The 21,940-nt window shown below is 35.9% G+C and overlaps 2 non-coding genes across 2 annotated transcripts; one reads left to right on the forward strand and one right to left on the reverse strand.

The window, feature by feature from the left end:
• Positions 1-3,938: 3,938 nt before the first annotated feature.
• Positions 3,939-4,044, forward strand: LOC121213362 (small nucleolar RNA R71). Its single transcript, XR_005908744.1, has one exon. It is a non-coding gene; the product is annotated as a small nucleolar RNA R71 (small nucleolar RNA).
• An 8,483-nt stretch (positions 4,045-12,527) lies between these two features.
• LOC121213196 (small nucleolar RNA R71) lies at positions 12,528-12,634 on the reverse strand. The gene has a single exon (XR_005908567.1). It is a non-coding gene; the product is annotated as a small nucleolar RNA R71 (small nucleolar RNA).
• Positions 12,635-21,940: the final 9,306 nt, after the last annotated feature.

Consider the following 21,940-nt stretch of genomic DNA (forward strand, 5'->3'; position numbering starts at 1 on the left):
ATGAGTGCCCCTGTCGCTGATAATTGCTGGTGTTCCAAATCTCGAAAAGAGTTTTTTAAGGAAACGTACTACCACTCTAGCATCATTAGTAGGTAGAGTTTGAGCTTCTACCCATTTGGATATGTAGTCATCTGCTACTAAGATATATTTATTTCCAAATGAACTGGGGAATGGGCCCATGAAATTGATACCCCACAAGTCAAATATTTCATAAGAAAACATATAGTTTTGAGGCATTTCATCACGTTTAGATATGTTACCTGTCCGTTGGCATTTGTCACATAAAGTAACATACCTGATAGCGTTTTTGAATAATGAAGGCTAATAAAAACCTGATTCAAGTATTTTGTGTGCAGTCTTTGTTCCACTATAGTGTCCTCCGATTGACCTTGAGTGGCAGTGTTCCAATAATTTTGATATTTCTGATCCTATAACGCATCTTCTGATGACTTGATCTGCACATCTGCGAAATAGAAATGGATCGTCCTAAAAGTAGTTTTTTACATCATTAAAGAATCGCTTCTTTTGCTGGTGTGTTAACCCTTTTGGGATAATGTTAGTAGCTAAAAAATTCGTGATGTCTACAAACCAAGGTACCTCGGAGTCAAATATAGCGAAAAATTGTTCTTCAGGGAATGAATCATTTATTTCCACGTCATCTAGTTCTCTGGTATTGGTTTTCTCGAGCCTGGACAGATGATCAGCCGCTTGATTTTCAGCTCCTTTCTTGTCCTAAATTTCCAAGTCAAATTCCCGCAAAAAGAGAATCCATTGGATGAGTCGAGGTTTTGCATCAGTTTTAGTTAAAAGATAGTGAAGGGCGGAATGGTCAGTGTAAACAACAACTTTAGACAATATGAGATATGATCGAAATTTATCAAAAGAAAAAACCACAACTAGCAACTCTTTTTCCGTGGTAGTATAGTTTTCTTGTGCACCCGTTAAGGTTTCGCTGGCGTAATAGATAGGTTGAAAATGCTTATCTCTTCACTGTCCCAATATTGCACCTACTACAAAATCACTCACATCACACATTAGTTCAAATGGCCAGTTCCAATTAGGTGCAATTATAATTGGAGCATTAATTAATTTATCCTTTAAAGTATTAAATGCTTCTAAACATTCCTGATCGAAGTTAATTGGTATATCTTTTTCTAGCAATTTAGTTAAAGGCTTAGCTATTTTAGAAAAATTCTTAATGAATCTTCTATAAAAACAAGCATGTCCTAAAAAGCTTTTAATAGACTTAACTGAACTAGGAGGTGGTAATTTCTCGATTGTTTCTACTTTAGATTTGTCCACCTCAATCCCTTTACTAGAAATTTTATGCCCTAGTACAATACCTTCTTGATCCATGAAGTGGCATTTCTCCTAGTTAAGCACAAGGTTTGTTTCTTCACATCTTATTAAAACTCATTTTAAATTTTTAAGGCGGAGATGGAAAGAGTTACCGAATACCGAAAAATCATCCATGAAGACTTCCATGATATCTTCCACGAGTTCGTCGAATATAGCTTTCATGCAGCGCTGAAAAGTAGCAGGGGCATTACATAATCCAAAAGGCATTCTACGATAAGCGAACGTACCATATGGGCATGTGAATGTCGTATTTTCTTGATCTTCAGGAGCTATTGGGATTTGGAAGTAACCAGAGAGTCCGTCTAGGAAGCAGTAATACATGTGTCCGGATAATCTTTCTAACATTTGGTCAATGAATGGCAAGGGAAAGTGATCTTTTCTTTTGGTGTCATTTAGTTTCCTGTAGTCTATGCAAACTCTCCATCCTATAACTGTTCTTGTTGGGATTAGCTCATTCTTCTCGTTGGTTACAACCGTCATGCCTCCTTTCTTGGGGACAACCTGCACTGGACTTACCGAAGAACTGTCAGAAATAGGATAAATAATTCCAGCATGTAGAAGTTTAATTACCTCGGCTTTTACAACTTCCTTCATGTTAAGGTTCAGATGTCTTTGAGCTTGCACACATGGTTTGTATTCATCTTCCATTAAAATTTTGTGGGTGCAAAAAGAAGGACCGATTCCTTTAATGTCAGAAATTTTCCATGCTATGGCCTTCTTATGTTCTTTTAATACTTGGATTAATTCCTCTTTCTCCTTGGGTTGCAAATTAGAAGCAATAATAACTGGTAATGTAGAATTATTTTCAAGGAATGCATATTCTAAATGGTTTGGTAATTGTTTAAGTTCCAGTTTGGGAGGCTCCTCAATCGAAGGTTTTTGCTTAAGTTCATCGTTGATCTTAATACCCTCGTATTCTACTTGCATTGGCAGATGGTTATTAGGTTTCTCACCTATCTCCTCGTCTTAAGCTGGACATGGTTCTCTCGTCTCCTCTTGTACAATTTCCTGAAAAGAGTCTTGAGTAATATGATCAATAGAGTCAATGAAATAACATGAATCATCTTGTTCTCTAGAGAATCTCATCACATCATAAATTTTAAAGATCATTTCCTCGTCACCTACTCTAAGTACCAATTTACCATCACCCACGTCAATCACGGCTCTAGCAGTGGCTAGGAATGGGCGCCCTAAAATTAAGGGTACTTCCACATCTTCATCCATGTCAAGCACAACAAAATCAACAGGGAATATAAATTTACCTAATTTTACAAGTACGTCTTCTATAATACCCTTGGGATATTTAACAGATCTATCGGCTAATTGAATACTCATCCTAGTGGGTTTAGGTTCCCCAAGACCAAGCTGTTTGAACATTTTATAGGGCGTCAAATTAATACTAGCGCCTAAATCGGCTAGTGCTTTTTCAATATTCAAATTACCAATTAAGCGAGGGATAGTAAAACTTCCTGGATCTTTTAGTTTTGTTGGAAGCTTATTTTGGAGTATGGCAGAGCACTCCTCGTTGAGTTCTACTGTAGATAAGTCCTCAAACTTCCTTTTATTTGTTAAAAGCTCTTTTAAAAATTTTACGTATGTAGGCATCTACAAAATAGCTTCAACAAAAGGTAAGTTGATATGTAATTGCTTAAAAAGTTCAAGAAACTTATCGAATTGTGCATCAATGCGATCTCTTTTTAATTTTGCTGGATATGAAACCAGTGGTGAATATTCATCCGGTACTAGTTTATCACTATTTTCAAGTTTTTCTTCCCTCCTTTCGCTTTCCACGGCTTCTTGTGCTAACTTTTTTTCATATTCCGCTAACACTTTCCCACTCTTTAGTGTAACTGCTTTGACATGCTCTCTAGATTTGGTATTACTAAATAAATTTTTTGATGGTCTTTCCGAGATTAGTTTAGACAGCTGGCTTATCTAAGTTTCGAGTCCTTGGATCGATGCTTGTTGATTCTTAAGTGCTGTCTCGGTATTTTGGAAACGGGTTTCTAACACCGAGATGAATTTAGAAGGCATCTCTTCAAGGTTTGGTTTCTTCTCTTGTTGATAAGGTGGCTGTTGAAATCCTTGAGGATTTTGTGGCTTTTGATTCCCTTGACCACCCCAGGAAAATTTGGGTGGTTCCTTCAACCTGCATTATAAGTATTACTGTATGGGTTATTTTGAGATCTAAAGTTATTGTTACCCATATAGTTGACTTGTTCCTCTTCGGTTGTGGGATTGAAGGATTGGTATTCTGTATGCACACTTCCTCCGCTTGAGTCACACCTCATTACTGGATGTACCTGCGTAGAACCAAAAAACTATCAATCTTTTTATTGAGAAGTTCTACCTGATTTGAAAACATAATAACTGAGTCGACGTTATAAACGCTGATTGTTTTCGTTGGCTTTGTCCTCATAACTTTCCACTGATAGTTATTTAGTGACATCTCCTCTATAAATTCATAGGCATCTTCTGGTGTTTTATTGTTGATGGTTCCACCAGCAGCTGCGTCAATCATTTGTCTTGTCGAGGAATTCACACCATTATAGAACGTTTGAACTTGTAGCCAAAGCGGTAACCCATGGTGAGGGCACCATCTCAGTAAGTCCTTCTATCTCTCCCATGCATCGTAAAGTGTTTCTAAATCCATCTACACAAAAGAAGAGATATCATTATGCAATTTAGCTGTTTTAGCCTGTAGAAAATATTTTAGTAAAATTTTCTCGGTCATTTGTTCCCAAGTATTGATAGACCCTCGTGGTAACGAGTTCAACCACTGTTTAGCTTTGTTTCTCAGTGGAAAAGGAAATAAACGAAGACGAATGGCATCATCAGAAACGCCATTGATTTTGAATGTATCGCAAAATTCAAGAAAATTTGCCAAGTGCGTGTTGGGATCCTCATCCTGCAAACCATCAAACTGAACAAACTGCTGTGTCATCTGAATTGTGTTAGGTTTTAGCTCGAAATTATTTGCAGCAATAGCAGGTCTAACTATACTAGACTCAGTTCCTATTAAAGAAGGTTTAGCATAGTCATACATAGTACGTGGAGCAGGATTTGGATTAGCTACAATTGCAGGAGGCAGCTGATCGCTTGGATTTTTGGCCATCTCTTCGGTTGGGGTTTGAGTATTCTCTTTGATTTTTTCGAACTGTACGATTGATTTCTTCATCAAAAAGTAGTGGTCCTGATGGGTTTCTTCTAGTCGTAAACTATAAAAACCTGCCAAGAGAGAAAAAGAGTAAATTAATAAATAATAAAATAAAATAAAATTGCAAGAAAAATAAATGGTTGTAATAAAAATTTAGTGCTCCTAATATTTCAGTTCCCCAGCAACGGCGCCAAAAACTTGATCGCGTGATTTGTAACAAGTAATAAATATTTATAATGAAGATCAGCCCTAGACTAACTATTATCACGACGAAAAGGCAAGCGCACCTATCGAAAAATAGTATAGTAACGGCAAGACCGGGATATCGTACCCAACGGAACCAAAAGTACTAGTAATAACTATCTTTTTATTATCTAGCCTAAGAATAAAAGGGGTTTGTTTTAATTAACAAATTATTTAAACTAAGAACGCACAGAAAAAAGAATTGGGGAATTGCTTTTGGGAAAATCGATTGACTTGAGACAATACCTAAGGAAAAATCCACCTAGACTTGTTATTCTGGCTCTAAATCGGATGATTTATTCATTCAACTTGCTCCGTAGAGATCCCTAAGTTATGTAATTATCCCTATTCAAGACTAATAACGTCTAATCCCTAGATTGAATAACCGAGACTTTTCTCTAATTAACACTCTAGGGTTGCATTAACTCGATCTATGGCTCCCTTTATTAGGTTTCACCCTAATCTGACAAAATCTTGTCACCCTATTTCTAGGCTCGCAATCAACTCCGCTTAATTACGGTAAATGTACTTTTAGACAGGGTTTATTCCTCCTCTAAATAGGAGCGTGTCTTGAATTAGTATCCTGGGATATCAAAATAAGAATTAAGAACACATAATTAAGAACAAGTTAAATATTTATCATACGATTCAGAAAGTAATAACAAGATTCGTCTTAGGTTTCATTCCTCTTAGGTATTTAGGGGATTTAGTTCATAACTAAATAAGAAAACATCTCAGAAGAATAAAAAATACAAAACATAAAGAAAACCCAAAACTCCTAAAGGGAAATTGAGGAGAGATCTTCAGTCTTGATGGTGAATCCAGTTTCTGAGATAGATCAATCAGCTTCCGTAGGGTAATTCCTTACCCCTCTTCTCCGTCTCTCCTTTTCTTCTCCTCTAGTGCATATTTATAGGCTTTGGAATACCTAAAAACCCTCAAAATTGGCTTTTTCCGAATTGGACTCAACTTAGGCTTGGCAGGGACATGCCCGTGTTTGATTACTTCAGGCTGTGTTTGAGCCTGCCAAATTGACACGGCCGTGTGGTCTACCCGCGTGAGGAGGTCCAGGCCGTGTTGATTTCGTACTTTGGCCCATTTTCTCCGTTTTTGGCCCGTTTCTTGTTCCTTTCACTCTTCTATACCCTCCTAAGTATAAAATATGAAATTAAAGCATTAGAAGCATCGAATTCACTAATTCTAATGAGAAATCTTCCATAAAATGCATTAAACATGGGGTAAAAATATGTATAATTTACGGTTTATCAGATCTTCCATAGGTGAAGAACTCGAAGTTGAATTTTTCTGAGCATTTTGCCATGGCAAGGGTTAATTATATCCAGATGGTGCACTTGCAACATTCTGTCGAATAGTATTACTAGAATTTCCCACCCCTTGACTACTCCAACTGAAATTGGGATGTTTCCACCTCGGATTATATATTTTAGAATATAGGTTGTTGTTGAGACTAAAATTCCCCCATATAATAAACTGAGGTTGGATTCGATAAACATTCATAAAAAAACATGATCTTCTCCACAATAAACACATGCTAACTCAAATACTTTCATTTCTTGTACTGCAATTGGTCTTTTTAATGTTTTAATCATATTCGTTAAAGATGATACCTGAGCTCTTAGGGAAGTAATTGTAAAACCCCCCAAAAAAATCTCTCTTATATATTTATTTATGTGTGTTTGTGACACAACAGTGTATTTGCTTAGGTGGTTATGTGTTCTAGGAGTGTCTAAGAAGTCTTGGGTTCAAGCCTTGTCTTGAGCTAATTTTTTTGTTTTAATTGAATAAAGCCTTGCTTTTGTGTGGGAGGCTTATAGTTAAGAGTTGGTAAAAATATGTCAGAATGGGCCTATTGGTATAGTGGTTAAGAGGAGTGTCAGTGTACTGGGAGTCTTGAGTTCAAATTCCTGTACGTGTAAGGGGGATTTTTTTTGTACTTGTATCGTGAAAGAGTTTGAAATATGGTAAAATACTGAGCGTTTGAGATGTGTGGGAGGTGGTGGATGGTTTTGGTGGTGTTTGAGTTGTAGTAGGGGAGTGTGGGAACAAATTTAGGGATAAAGGGGGAGAGATTTTAGGAATTGTAATCAGATTGTGTAACTTCCTGAAAACTTTTTCTTTTCTTTTGTTCTATTCTCAAAATATCGATTTTTCTTTAGGGTATTCTGACGTTTCCTCCTTTCCATCATTCTTACTGCCGAATTTTTCGTCTTCTCCTTATTGTTATTTCTATTTTTCCACCCCTTTCTCTTCTTCAATTCTGTTTTCAATCCACTTTGATTGCACAATGTAGTTCTGCCCATTCGGTAATTTGGGCATTTTTTCTTCTTTTTCTTAACTATTTTCTTGATTTGATTAAGAGGGGTTCAGCTGGTTTTAGGTGTTAATTGAGAGGCTGAACAGTGGTCTTCGACAATTTAAGTGTATAGTTTATCGACCGAAGGTAAGGGATTTTTATGATTATAGTTGGTATACCTCGCTGAATTTTGATAAATTATCGATTAAAAGTGACTGATTGGAGGTTACTATCGTCTTGATAGCAAGGAATCATTGGAACGAGATCCCTCTTCAGTGGAGTTTTAGTTTATTCGTTCAGGGTTTTAAGGTAGGTATCGTGCGATTAAGTTGGAAGTATATTCGGCTTTATGTTGTTGTGCTAATCATGAGTTAAGTGTAACGATTAAGTTAAAATGTTCAATTTCAAGGTACTACTGGTCTCGGAAGTGTTTTTGTTGCGGAACCATAAAAGTGTGTAACCATAACACTGTAGATGGAAATCAGCGAAAAGCTGAAAGGTGTGGTAGGCTGTGTGACGGAATACAGGCGTGTGATCGACAAGGTAGGCCGTATGCGGCACATGGGCCGAATCGAACTTGGCCATGTGGGCCCACACGAGTGTGTGGAATTGTTGGGCTAGGCCATGTATCCACACGACCAAGGCCATTTTGGGCCATGTGGGCCCACACGGGCAGACAACATTGGCTTGTGGGCCCATTTCCACTGTTTAATTAACTAAAATGATTGTATGATTGATAAAATTATGCATGTTATTAAGCATGATGATGCCCCACTAATTTGATATTGTATGCACTGATTCTATACTTGATATTATGTGATAGCATGTCATAATTGTATATTGCATTACATTGGGTTGGGGGTTGATATTGTTCGGATGAAGTGCATTGAAAAGGCCTCAAGCCTACTCGCAGCTTAGCTGTAAACTACTGTCTAGTGCCACATTCGGTACTTTTTAGAGTGTAGGGATGAGTGGGTTGATTATATCCCCAAATAGAGTGTAGGGTTGGACGGAGATGGTATGTAGAGGTTGGTTGGGTAGGATTTGTGACTGCATAATCGTACTGTTTGCTATTACTACAATGGGCCAAGGCCTCACTGATTACTGATATTGTGATGGGCAAATGCCCTACTGCATGACTGGTTATGTTTTGAAATGGGCTAAAGCCCAAACTGGTATTGCTTCTAAAAAGGACTTAGGCCCAGACTATTAATATTTGCATACTGACTAATTGCTGGTGTGGGGATTACACACTGAGTTTTTGTAAACACACCCTTTTGATTTATTTGTACAGGTAATCCCCAAACTTTGGCAGATCGGAGTGGCGGAGGACTCAGCGATGGCCACACGCCCCTTTTTTACACTGTTTTCGTACTTAAGTAGATTTTTTAAAGTTTTATTTGGGGTATTTTAATGTAATAATGGCCTCTATGGATTTTTTCTTTAAATTTGGATTTTATACTTCTTTATTTTTATATCTGCTAGAGGTAGGTAATACATAGGTTTTTTTTTTAAGAAATGCATATGTTTCAGCAAAATACCTACAAGGACACAAACTGTTTTAAAAAGTTTCCGCACCGTATAATATTTTGAAAACTAACAACTGAGTAAAAACCTTGACTTTGGAATTAATAAAAGATAATGACGAGTTCTAAACGGAAAATGTTTTAAGCAGAGTTACGAGTTTTTAACACAAGTTACAGTTTTCAAACACACTACCATGTGACATCACCAGATTCGACCATAACATTCAGGTTGGGTTTGGGGTGTTACATTTAGTGGTATCAGAGCCAGGCTGGAAAATTTGGCTTTTAGTTTGGGTTTTAAGATTTGATTTTCTAAGAACTATTTTCCAGTTTTGAAATATTTTTACCAAATGTATGGTACACTGAGTCTTCGGTGCCGATCCTGTAAGTCCTCTGAACTGTTATCTGTTTAAAAACTGAAAATACTATAGATAATATGTACTGAGACTACTATAGATAGACTGTACTCAAAACACTTAAAGTAGTGTATACTGAGACTGTAGTAAAACTAATAAACATTAATTGATATTGCAATGAACGAAACAAACTACACTTCTGATACTGTTTTGATAAAATATCTATTAATAAACACTGGAACTGTAAACTGATACATAAAATTATTAATACAGATAAAACGCAATTAGACAATGAGCACCAGAGGTACTCGCGGACGGGGTACAAGAGGTCGTGGTAGAGGCCGTAGAAGTGCTCGAGTAGGGTCTTCATCATCTAGCAATCTGCTTAATTTGGATACTGGCGAGACATCGGCTTCACTTGTGACTAGACTGGGTCCCATGATCGAGCAGCTGAGGACGACGCATTGTCCCAGGCCATGTTGCAGAATTTAGAGAGGGTTGTTGGGCCCAATACTAGAGCTGGAGGCTGCGGGTCAATTACAGAACGACTCTGGTCTAACAGAGCTGAGCTTTTTAGGGGTATTGCTAGAGTTTCCCCTAATGCCGCTGAGTACTAGATAGAGGCTAGAGATAGGATTATGGACAATCTGGACTGCACTCCCGAGCATAAATTAGAAGGTGCTGTATTGTGCTACGTGATGAGGCATATCAGTAGTGGTTCACTGTTAAGGAGGGCATTCAGCCCAATCGACTGACCTGGGAGTTCTTTAAGACTGCCTTCCAAGGGAAATATATGGGGGCCAGTTATGTGGATGCATGTAGGAAAGAGTTCCTAAATTTGACTCAGGGAGATAAATCGGTGGTCGAGTATAAGGCCAAATTTTTAAGACAGAGCCGCTCTGCATGAGGTACAGTGGCAACTGAGTACAAGTGATGTGTTCGCCTCGAAGATGGCCTCAGGGATAATCTAAGGGTTCTGATAGCTCCACAGAGGGAGTGGGACTTTGCTGCACTAGTTGATAAGGCGAAGATCGCCGAGGAAGTGAAGCTGTAAACTAAAAAATATATAGGATTTTTTCCTATATAATTCATCACCTTTTTACTTAAATTTGTTGTTAAAACCAAGTAATTGCTTAATGAATTAATGAAATATAGAAAATATGAAATTGGGACATGGAAATTATTAAAATGTGATTTTATGCTTTATTATATAGTTTTCATGCAGAAAATGGCTTCTTTTATATTAATTTGAGCATATTATATTTTCAAGCTATAAAGTGGGCCATGCATGATGAAATTAAATAATAAAATATAAAGTTATATTTAATAATTTATTTTAATATGTTTCATTAATAAATTGGGTTTTAATTAATTAAGTAAATTGATTAATTAAAGTGGTTTAATTACATTCCTTGGTCTTCTAAATTATCTACTATTGCTGGACAGGTTTAAGAGCTTTATGTTGATTACAAAACCATCCAAATGGAGGACCAAGTCAACCCAGAATTCGGCTGCATGTGGATGTTCATAAATCAAATTTTGGTTTTATTACACAAGGTCCTTGAAGAGTTGAAGAAATCAGAGTTTTACCCGAAGATTTGCAGTTGACCGAGTCCTAATCTTTATGATGTTGTGGCACTTAAATCAAGCAAAAATCAGCCACATTTCCACAAATCATGGCCGACCACCCTTGGATGAATTTGCAAAAGATGGACACTCCTATTTTTAGCAAACTAACTCCCTTGCCTCACCTATAAATAAGACCCCATTTTTTACTTTTCTAATCATCCGTCATCCCTCAATCATCCCTCACTCATTCATCATTCTCTCCTCTCTCAACTCTTTTAGCCCTCACGTCTATCACCATCTTTGCATAAAGATATTTAGAAAATTAGCCTCTTAAAGAGCCCTTGGTTGGCCACCTCAGAGAGCCATCAGCAAAGGAGCAAAGCGAAGGAATGAAGGAGCCCTCGTCAGTTAGAGTCTTGGGTGATAGCCACTTTGAATTGGGTTTAATCTTTATTTTCTTTAATTTAATTCAAGAATGTTTGCTATGTGTTCACTGTTCTTGTTTACAACAATGATAGCTTAATTTTATTTAAGCTAGGATGATTATTTTGATTGAATAATATTTATTTGATTCATGCTTATAATGTTTGTGCCTCAATCAATCATGTTTTCAATTAAAATCAAGTCTGTATTTCGCTCATATGATTGAAATGCACTTGAATTAGCTGAGCGGTCCTAACCAAATGACAGTTAATGGACACATAATTGAAATGTGCATGCTTAATTTTGGATCCTAACCTGATTAAATTGTAGGTTACAGAATAACCCTAACCAGGTTCTATTATCTGCATAGTTTTTAGATTTGTGTGATTATACTGATTCAAACCTAATATGTCCCTGTTACCTTGCAGGAATACTAAGAAACCCTTAGTAAATAAGGATTAGTAAACTTTGTATTTACTAAGTAAAGGATTCTGAAAGGACCTAATGTGGTTTCCAAACTCTTAAAAGATCGAGTTGCCATGGAATGTTTTTCCAAATATTTTTAAGCATGTTGATAATAATTTGAGTTTAATTAAAGTAATTATCCTAGCTGATTTATGTTATAATTGTGGCTTATTGTGTTAATTCTGCTAAAATCTATTTCATTCCTATAGTTGCATGTTAGGATAAATCACATCAGGGATCATTGCATTTAGTTTAATATATTTTAATCATCACTTCTCAACTATATTGTTTTTATTTATCAAATTGTTAATATAATTTTATAAATTAATTGACTTAGCACAAATACAATCCCTGTGGAGATGATAACTCGATACTTACTTATTACTTGATAACGATAGTGTAAACTTGCACAAACTCAAGTTTTTACAAGTTTTTGGCGCCGTTGCCGGAGATTGTCAACTATTGCCATAGTTATTTTTTTGAAATTATTTATTTTCAATTTGGTTATTTCCAACATTACTAACTTATTCTTTTCAATTTTGTGATTTTCTTCTCAGGTGTTTATGAGCATAGATCGAATTATCGATTTACTCCCAGTAGACCCTGAAATTGAGCGAACTTTCAGACAAAGAAGACGTGAACGAACAGCTCAAAGACAGAACGAGATAGACCTTGGAAATCAGAATCAAGACCAAGGTAATGAAGCCGAACATGTATGAAATCCCATCCTCATTGCCAATGATAGGGATCGATGCATCAGACAATATGCTGTGCCACTTTTCAATAAGTTAAATCCAGGGATTAGAAGGCCAAATATTGAGGCAACACAATTCAAATTGAAACCAGTGATGTTTCAAACGCTACAAACAGTGGGCCAATTTAGTGGTATGCCCATGGAAGATCCACATCTCCACCTTCGATTGTGTATGGAGGTGGGTGATTCATTCAAGATAGCCAGTGTGACTGAAGATGCACTAAGGTTGAAGTTGTTTCCATACTCGTTGCGAGATCGAACACGAGCATGGCTTAATTCATTGCTACCAAGTTCCATATCTACATGGCAAGAATTAGCAGAGAAGTTTTTTGTAAAGTATTTCCCGCCTAGCAAAAACGCTAAGTTGAGGAACGAGATCACAACTTTCCAACAATTGGATGACGAGTCTTTGTATGAGGCTTGGGAGCAATCCAAGGAGTTACTTTGTAAGTGTCCTCATCATGGGATTTCTCATTGTATCCAATTGGAGACATTCTATAATGGTCTCAATGCACATACAAGATTGATGGTAGATGCTTCTACGAATGGTGCAATTTTATCTAAGGCTTATAATGAGGCTTATGAGATCATCGAGAGGATTGCAAGTAATAACTACCAATGGCCAACAAATCGAACAACTTCAGGAAGATGTATAACTGGAGTTCATGAAGTTGATGCTCTCACTTCGTTATCAGCTCATGTATCATCTATTTCCTCTATGTTGAAGCGGTTTACCGGTAATAGTGTTAATAATTTTGTAGCTTAACCACCAAGTCCATTTGAAGTAGTTTCCTGTGTATACTGTAGGGAAGGCCATGTTTTTGAGAATTGCCCATTGAATCCCGAGTCAGTGTACTAGTGAGAAACCAACATCAAAATAGGAGTGGACAAGGACCCTTGTCCAACTTCTATAATCCTTCATGGCGTAATCATCCCAAATTTTCTTGGAGCAACCAAGGAAATGGACCAAACAACAACTTTATGCAGTATAGACCCAACCAATCTCAAGGGTTTAATCAGTAAGCTTCAAAACCACCTCAAGTTGAGGCAACAAACAGTTTGGAGAACTTGTTGAAAGCGTTCATGGAAAAAAATAACACTTTGATCCAGAGCCAAGCAGCAACACTGAAAAATTTAGAAAACCAAATGGGTCAGTTAGCTACGGAGTTTTGTAATAGACAGCAAGGAACATATCGAGTAATACTGAAATGGACCAAACAACAACTTTATGCAGTATAGACCCAACCAATCTCAAGGGTTTAATCAGTAAGCTTCAAAACCACCTCAAGTTGAGGCATCAAACAGTTTGGAGAACTTGTTGAAAGCGTTCATGGAAAAAAATAACACTTTGATCCAGAGCCAAGCAGCAACACTGAAAAATTTAGAAAACCAAATGGGTCAGTTAGCTACGGAGTTTTGTAATAGACAGCAAGGAACATTATCGAGTAATACTGATAATCCAAGGAACTTGGGTAAAGAACATATCAAGGCAATGGCATTGCGAAGTGGTAAAATTATAAAACCCCAATTGATTGATGTTGAAGATGAGCCTGTAGAAAAGGAGGAAAGTCAACCAGTTGTTGAAATTCCTACACCAAAAGAATCAGAAACTGCAAAAACTGACAAGGTAAATCCTAACTTAGTGAATTTAGATACTTTAACATCTTCTTTGGATGCAGATTTACATATTAAGAAGAGTTGTCCGGTTCAACCAAAAGTTCCATCACCTCCATATTTGCAAAGATTGTAGTAACACAAGTAGAAACATGAGGTGCAATTCAAGAAGTTTTTTGATGTTTTGAAGCAATTATACATAAATATTCCATTGGTGGAGGCTTTAGAACAAATGCTGAATTACATGAAGTTTATGAAGGATGTACTATCCAAGAAGAAACAACTGAGTGAGTAGTAGACTGTCACCTTGACAAATGAGTGCAGTGCGTTCCTACAAAACAAGCTGCCACTGAAATTAAAGGATCCAAGAAGCTTTACAATACCCTATAACATTGGTGAATCTTACTGTGGTAAAGCTTTGTGTGATTTAGGAGCAAGTATCAACTTGATGCCTAAGTCTATTTTCAAGATGTTAGGGATAGGAGAAGTAAGACCTACAGCTGTGACGCTCCAACTAGCGGATCGATCTTTAGCATACCCCGAAAGAAAGATTGAGGATGTTTTGGTAAGAGTCGATAAATTTATTTTTCCTGATGATTTCATTATTTTAGATTTTGAAGCAGATAAGGAAGTGCTAATTATCCTTGAGAGACCTTTCCTAGCCATGGGAAGAACGTTAATTGATGTACAGAAAGGCGAACTCACCATACGAGTTCAAGATGATTAGGTAACTTTTAAAATTCTTAAAGCGATGAAATTTTTTGATTCAACAGAAGAGTGTTTAGTTATGGAAGAGTTAGAAACCTTGATTTTTATGGAAAGCAATTATGAATAAGATCCATTGGAGAAAGCCTTAGGGTTTGATCCTTTGGAGGATGAAGAAAGTGAAGAAAACATGGTTCGAGTGGAAGCCAATCCGAGAAATTTTATTCAATCCACATGGTTTGAATCGTTAGAGTTGGAATTCAGAGAATTTGTACAACCCAAATTTTCAATCGAAAAACCACATACACTCAAACTAAAGGTACTTTCTTCCCATTTGAAATATGTTTATTTAGGTGATTGTTCCACTTTGCCTGTGATTATTTCAGTGGAATTGACAAAAGATCAAGGGGAGCAACTAATTATTATTCTAAAGAAATTTAAGAAAGCAATTGGTTGGACCATAACTGATATTCGAGGTATAAGCCCTTCATTTTGTATGCACAAAATTATTCTGGAGGAAGGTGAAAAAGCTCGAATTGATGGGCAAAGGAGGCTCAATCCTATTATGAAGGAAGTTGTGAGAAAAGAAGCTATCAAATAGTTAGATACATGAATCATCTATCCTATTTCAGATAGTTTGTGGGTAAGTCCAGTGTAGTGTGTGCCTAATAAAGGTGGAATTACGATTGTTGAGAATGAGCGTAACGAATTGATCCCAACAAGAACTATTACTGGTTGGAGAAATTGTGTTGACTACATAATTATGATTGTCGGAAGGGCCATTTTCCATTACTTTTTATGGATCAGATGTTAGATCGACTGGTAGGTAATGAATTCTATTATTTTTTAGATGGTTATTCGGGATATAACCAAATAGTTATAGCCTCGGAAGATCAGCATAAACAACCTTTACTTGTTCGTACGATGTGTTTGCTTTTAGGTGAATGCGTTTTGGTTTATGCAATGCACCTGCAACCTTTCAACGATGCATGATGACAATATTCACTGATATGGTTGAAAATTTTGTTGAGGTTTTCATGGATGATTTTTCTATTTTTGGTAACACTTATGATATTTGTTTGAGTAATTTGGCTAAGGTACTGAATAGATGCGAAGAGATGAATCTTATCCTTAACTGGGAGAAATGTCATTTTATGGTCAAGGAATGGATTGTCTTAGGGCATAGAATTTTAAAAAAAATGAATTGAAGTTGACAAAGTAAAGGTGGACGTAATTGAAAGATTACCAACCCCAATGAATGTGAAAGGAGTCAGAAGTTTCTTAGGGCCATGCCAATTTTTACCAATGGTTTATCAAAGATTTTCCAAAAATTTCTAAACCGTTGTGTTTTTTGTTAGAGAAATATACAGTGTTCGATTTTAACAAAGCATATTTAGAAGCTTTTGAAGAGCTGAAAAATGGTTAATCTCAGCCCCAATAATCATTACACCCGATTGGAGCACACTTTTTGAGTTGATGTGCGATACAAGTGATTATGCTGTTGGAGCTGTGATAGGTCAAAGAAAAAATAAAGTGTTCCATCCCATTTACTATGCAAGTAGAACCTTGACAGGAGCCCAACTCAATTTACAGTAACTGAAAGGGAACTATTTGCTATAGTCTTTACTTTTGACAAATCCCGCTCATATTTTATAGGCACCAAAGTTATAGTATTTACTGATCATACAGCCACTAAATACTTGCTCACGAAGAAAGATGCAAAACCAAGGTTAATTCGTTGGATACTTTTACTCCAAGAATTTGACCTTGAGATCCAAGACAGAAAAGGTGTTGAAAATCAAGTAGCTGATCATCTGTCGAGATTGGAGCAAGATGAGGTAACTCGATAACATGTGCCTATCAACGAGAATTTTCCAAATGAACACTTATTTGAGGTGATTCAAATTCATGAAACACCTTGGTTTGCTGATTTTGCCAATTATCTTACATATGGAATAATTCCTCAAGAAATGACATACCAACAAAGGAAGAAATTCCTTCATGATAGTCAGTATTATTTCTAGGATAACCCGTTCTTATTTAAACAGTGTGAAAATAATATAATCCAAAAGTGTGTAGCTGAAAGTGAGATTGCTAAGATCTTATATCATTTCCATTCATCTCCCAGTGGGGGACACTATGGTAGTGCACGAACTGCAGCAAAGATTTTGCAAGTAGGTTTCTTTTGGCCTACACTATTTAAAGATGCTTATACTTATGTGAAGAACTGTGATAAATGCCAAAGAATCGGGAATATATCAAGGAGGAATGAGATGCCCTTAATAAACATTTTGGAGATTGAATTATTTGACGTATGGGCCATTGACTTCTTAGGCCCGTTTCCTTCTTCATATGGGAACAAATACGTCTTAGTTGTTGTGGATTATGTATCCAATTGGGTTAAAGCTGAAGCATACCCTACAAATGATGCTAAGATAGTCATGCAATTCCTACATAAGCATGTGTTTACAAGATTTAGGACACCAAGAGCTATTATTAGTTATGAAGGTTCTCACTTTGTGAACAAATGGCTTAAGTGGTTGCTTGACAAATATGATTTGAAGCACAAGATTGCTACTCCATATCACCCCCAGTCCAATGGGCAAGTTGAAAGAGTGAACCGTGAAATCAAATGTATCCTTGAAAAGGTAGTACACCCTAGCAGAAAAGATTGGTCTCGAAGGCTCGATAACGCATTATGGCCCTATCGAAAAGCATTTAAGACATTGTTAGGAATGACTCCTTATCGGTTAGTTTTTGGGAAAGCATGTCATTTGCTATTAGAGTTGGAAAATAGAGCTCACTGAGCTTTGAAGCAGTTGAACTTTGATCTTAAGTAAGCCGGTGAGAGAAGGATGTTACAACTTGATGAGTTGGAAGAGCTGAGGTTGTTTTCCTATGAGAATGCCAAAATGTGGGCATGATAGTCATATACAACCTCGCGAGTTTAAAGAAGGTCTGAAGGTTTTGTTGTTTAATTCAAGGTTGAAGTTATTTCCTGGGAAGCTTAAATCCTGATGGAAAGGACCCTATACCATATGCCGAGTTTATCCTTATGGAGCTATTAAATTATACGACAATTGCGAAGGTACGTTTAAAGCCAATAGTCAACGTCTCAAACATTATTGGGATGGTGACGTTGAGCGAGTTGAATTCTCGTTCAAATTAACAGACCCTTGATTTTTCATAAACTTGTTCTGTAAATAAATAAATGATTAGGATTTATTTTCTTAATTTAGTACATTTAATTAATTCTATCTAAGGAGATTGGAACTTAAGTAGGACCACTGTAACCCCTCCAACCTTTCTTGGGAATTAATTTAATTTAATTTATTGAGAAGAAATTTTCTAATTAAGATTTAAAATTTTTTAGTTTCATTTTTTTGTTTAAATTTTAATTTTTATGTTAATAAAGGGGGCCAAATTTGGCCCAAGTACTAATCAGTTTTTTTTTAGTAAGATACAGTCTGAATTTGAGGCCCAAGACAGCAAAAAGAGGAAAAACTCCACACCTATTGCTGCCACTTCCATTGCTTGCCACCCAAGTAACCTTAATGTAGCTAAGTTTTTGCTACATGTTACCCTAATTTTTCCTTATATAAACCCCTCTCAATTCTACTATTTTTCATATCCCTCAAATTTATTTACTTAAACCCCAAAAATCCTTAAACTTTTCTCTTGTACCGTCAACCTCAAATCCCGAAAAAAACCCTAGTTCTCCTCCCCTTTTTTTGAAATCTCCTACAACCATCGTAAAAAGATCACCGGAGCATTAACGTCATTGCCGCACGTAACAACTATTGCTGTGGCACACTACTATTGCTGCCACACGCTGCCTTCGTCGTTGTAACCTCTTCATTGTCGCAAGGTTCGCCAAAGCAGATCCTACCACTTGCCGATTTCTCTTTTTCCCCTATAAGCAGAACTTTGCCAAATTTTCGGGAAAATACAATATCTCGCAAAAAGAACTAGATCGTCGAAGACTACTCCTGAAAACCCAATTATGATTGATGAAGAAGTGAAGGAGAGATTTGATTCAATTTTCAAGCATCAATCTATGATGCCTGAAAAAGGTTTTAACTTGAAGAGTAATGATTTGATTATTGTCCCTGTACCAATTAGAAAGACAATCAATGCTCTCAAGTGGGAACGATTTTGTGATGCTCGTTTGCTTCTCGATAATGAACTAGTTTGAGAGTTCTATGCAAGTTTGACCACACAAGATGCTACTGAGGTCATCATTCGGAAGAAAAAGGTACCTCTTACTTCTAAGTCCTTCAATTGATTTGTTTAACTTACCTGATGTTGAAGAAGATGAGTACAACCCTATGATGAACAACATAAATTGGGATCTTCTTCAACAAGTACTTGATGTTGTGATAAATTCGGGATCCCAATGGATTATAAGAAAGTATAGAAGCCATTCTTGCCGAAGGGAATACCTAAAACCAGTAGCAAAGGTATGGTTTTGTTTTGTTTGCTACAGCTTTATGCCTATCTCACATAGTCCCACCATCTCGATGGAACTGATGCTCTTGTTATATGCAATCTTGAAAGAAAAGTCCATTAATGTTGGGAAAATTATTCTCAAGGAGATTTATGACTATGCTAAAAAGAAGACTAGAAGAGCTTATTTCCCATCATTAATCACTTCACTTTGCTTAAGGGCCCGTGTTAAAACACAAGCGAATTTGAAAGGGCAATATGTCCAAGGGTGCATTAGAAGTCATGATTTTGAAAGGTTAGTACAGAAGGTGCATGAGCTAAATCAAGGCGAGCAAGAAGAGCCAACTGAGTCAGATACTGAGGAGTTAACAAATGAAACTGAAACTGAAGCTAATTCAGTCACAGACACTAAAGAAGAAGAATCTGATAAGGAACCAAACAATTCTAAACTAGTTGAAAGATCTGAAACTCTGGAAAAAAGGGTTGAGCCAGAAGAAGAGCCAGTCAAGCTAAGTGTTGAACCTGAAGCTACAACTCCTATGCCGACTTCTGCAAGTGCTTCAAAGAAATCAGAGTTGTCAATGTTGACGGAAATGTGTAAGTTCATGCATAATCAACAACAAACTTACTGGATATATGCAAAAATTAGAGATGATTCAATTTGAAATACTTTTAAGAATATTAACACTTTTGTTCCTAAGTTCCCAAATGTTATCTTTGAGACATAGACGGAAGATACTGATTATACAAGTAGAGAATGAGCTAAAGAAGACAAGGGGAAAGAGTCAGAAAAATAAAATGGGGGATTCTTGTCTTTTTATTTATTTATTTGAGGTCTTTAGAAATTTGTTTCTTTAGTAACTAGGATTTAATTTCTGCAAAATAAACATAGCAAGCATGAATAAATGCTTCTTTAAAAAGAAAAATACTAAGTGATGTGGTAATGAAAATGAACATGTCTAGGGTTGGATTATGAGGAAAGAATTGGTATTTAAGCAGTCTTAATGACTCACCTCTCTTTCTTTTTAACCCTACCTGGTGTTTAGTTTTCATTCATTACTTTGTTCTTGCAATTTCTTCTTTTTAAAGGAGGTAAGGAAAATAATTGCTCAAAATTTTTAAAAATTTTCAAGTATGTTTCAATCATTTCTTTCATGAGTATGTTTTAATAAATGAATGTTTAGAGAAATTCTTTGTTAATGAGATAGCTTGTATGCGAGCACGAATGATGATTTTATCTGAGTGATTGTATGTTATCATGAAGAATGGAATGATTGTATGATATTAGTCTTAGGTAATGTTTGCCATGAAATCTTAGTTTCTTTTGAGATTAGACATGCATGAAGGTTTATATCTTTAGAATTGACTTAGTAACTTTCTTGAGGCGAAATCCTAGGAGACATAAAAATCTAAAATGATATAGGCACTACTTCTTTGGATCGTTTGAGCCTTTTCAAGCCCACCTTATGATATTAGACCCTTGAAACTATAATTTTGAGCTTAAAAGGCATGTTCGTTTCAATGAACCTACATTACAAGTCATATCTCCATCTTTTGAAGTTATCCTAATTTTATGCACCCGTCTTAATTAAAGTTGTCTTGGTAAATGACATTTGAGGAAATTTTCAAAGGATGTACGTGTTCATGCTAAAAAAAAGAGTAAAGAAAAGTTTGTTGAGTTTCCACAAAGAAAAAATGTATGAGCATGAGTTCAAAATAAGTTTGGGGGTATTCCAAAGGTTAACTTAAAGAAAATGTTGTATTTCAAAAAATCCAAGACAAAATTAAAGGTTAAGATTTTGAAACCAAAATGTCTCATCTCTTAAAATTCCTACCTTTAACCAAGCCCCATTACAACTTTATAAAGGACCTATTGATTTGATGATTATGTCGCCTACATTAGTGGAGAGGGAGTTCTAAGTTCAACATATAAATATCATAAATAAGCTTTATATTGTATTGCTTAATTGGGGAGAAATTATGTTGAATGAAGAATATTAACTATGGCTGTGACATATATACATACTATGATTCATGTTCGCATATCTTGAAACTTAGTATAAAATTTTCAAAATGTGATTTACTTATTAATAAAGAAGATCTATGAGCATGAATTTATTAATACATGATTACGGAGCAATGATTGATGCTGCTTACACTTTTAGCAATTTTTCTTTAGCGAAACCTTGTGCTGTGCATGAACATTACTCGAGACGAGTAATGATTTAAGTTTGGAGGTGTGTAAACTGAAAAATATATAGGATTTTTTTCCTATATAATTCGTCACCTTTTTACTTAAATTTGTTGTTAAAACCAAGTAATTGCTTAATAAATTAATGAAATATATGAAAATATGAAATTAGGACATAGAAATTATTAAGATGTGATTTTATGCTTTATTATATAGTTTTCATGCAGAAAATGGCTTCTTTTATATTAATTTGAGCATATTATATTTTCAAGCTATAAAGTGGGTCATGCATGATTAAATTAAATAACAAAATATAAAGTTATATTTAATAATTTATTTTAATATGTTTCATTAATAAATTGGATTTTAATTAATTAAGTAAATTATTTAATTAAAGTGGTTAAATACATTCTTTGGTCCTCTAAATTATCTACTATTGCTGGACAAGTCTGAAAGCTTTATGTTGATTACAAAACCATCCAAATAAAGGACCAAGTCAACCCAAAATTTGGCTGCATGTGGATGCTCACAAATCAAATTTTGGTTTAATTACACAAGGTTCTTGAAGAGTTGAAGAAATCGAAAATTTACTTGGAGATTTGCAATTGATCTAGTCCTGATCCTGATGATGTTGCGGCACTTAAATCAAGAAACAATCAGCCAAATTTCCACAAACCATGGCCGACCACCCTTGGATGAATTTGCAAAAGACGGACACTCCTATTTTTAGCAAACTAGCTCCATTGCCTCACCTATAAATAAGAGCCCATTTCTCACTTTTCTAGTCAGCCCTCATCCCTCAATCATCCCTCACTCAT

This window comes from Gossypium hirsutum, chromosome A13, assembly GCF_007990345.1.
Source record: "Gossypium hirsutum isolate 1008001.06 chromosome A13, Gossypium_hirsutum_v2.1, whole genome shotgun sequence".
NCBI classification, from domain to species: domain Eukaryota; kingdom Viridiplantae; phylum Streptophyta; class Magnoliopsida; order Malvales; family Malvaceae; genus Gossypium; species Gossypium hirsutum.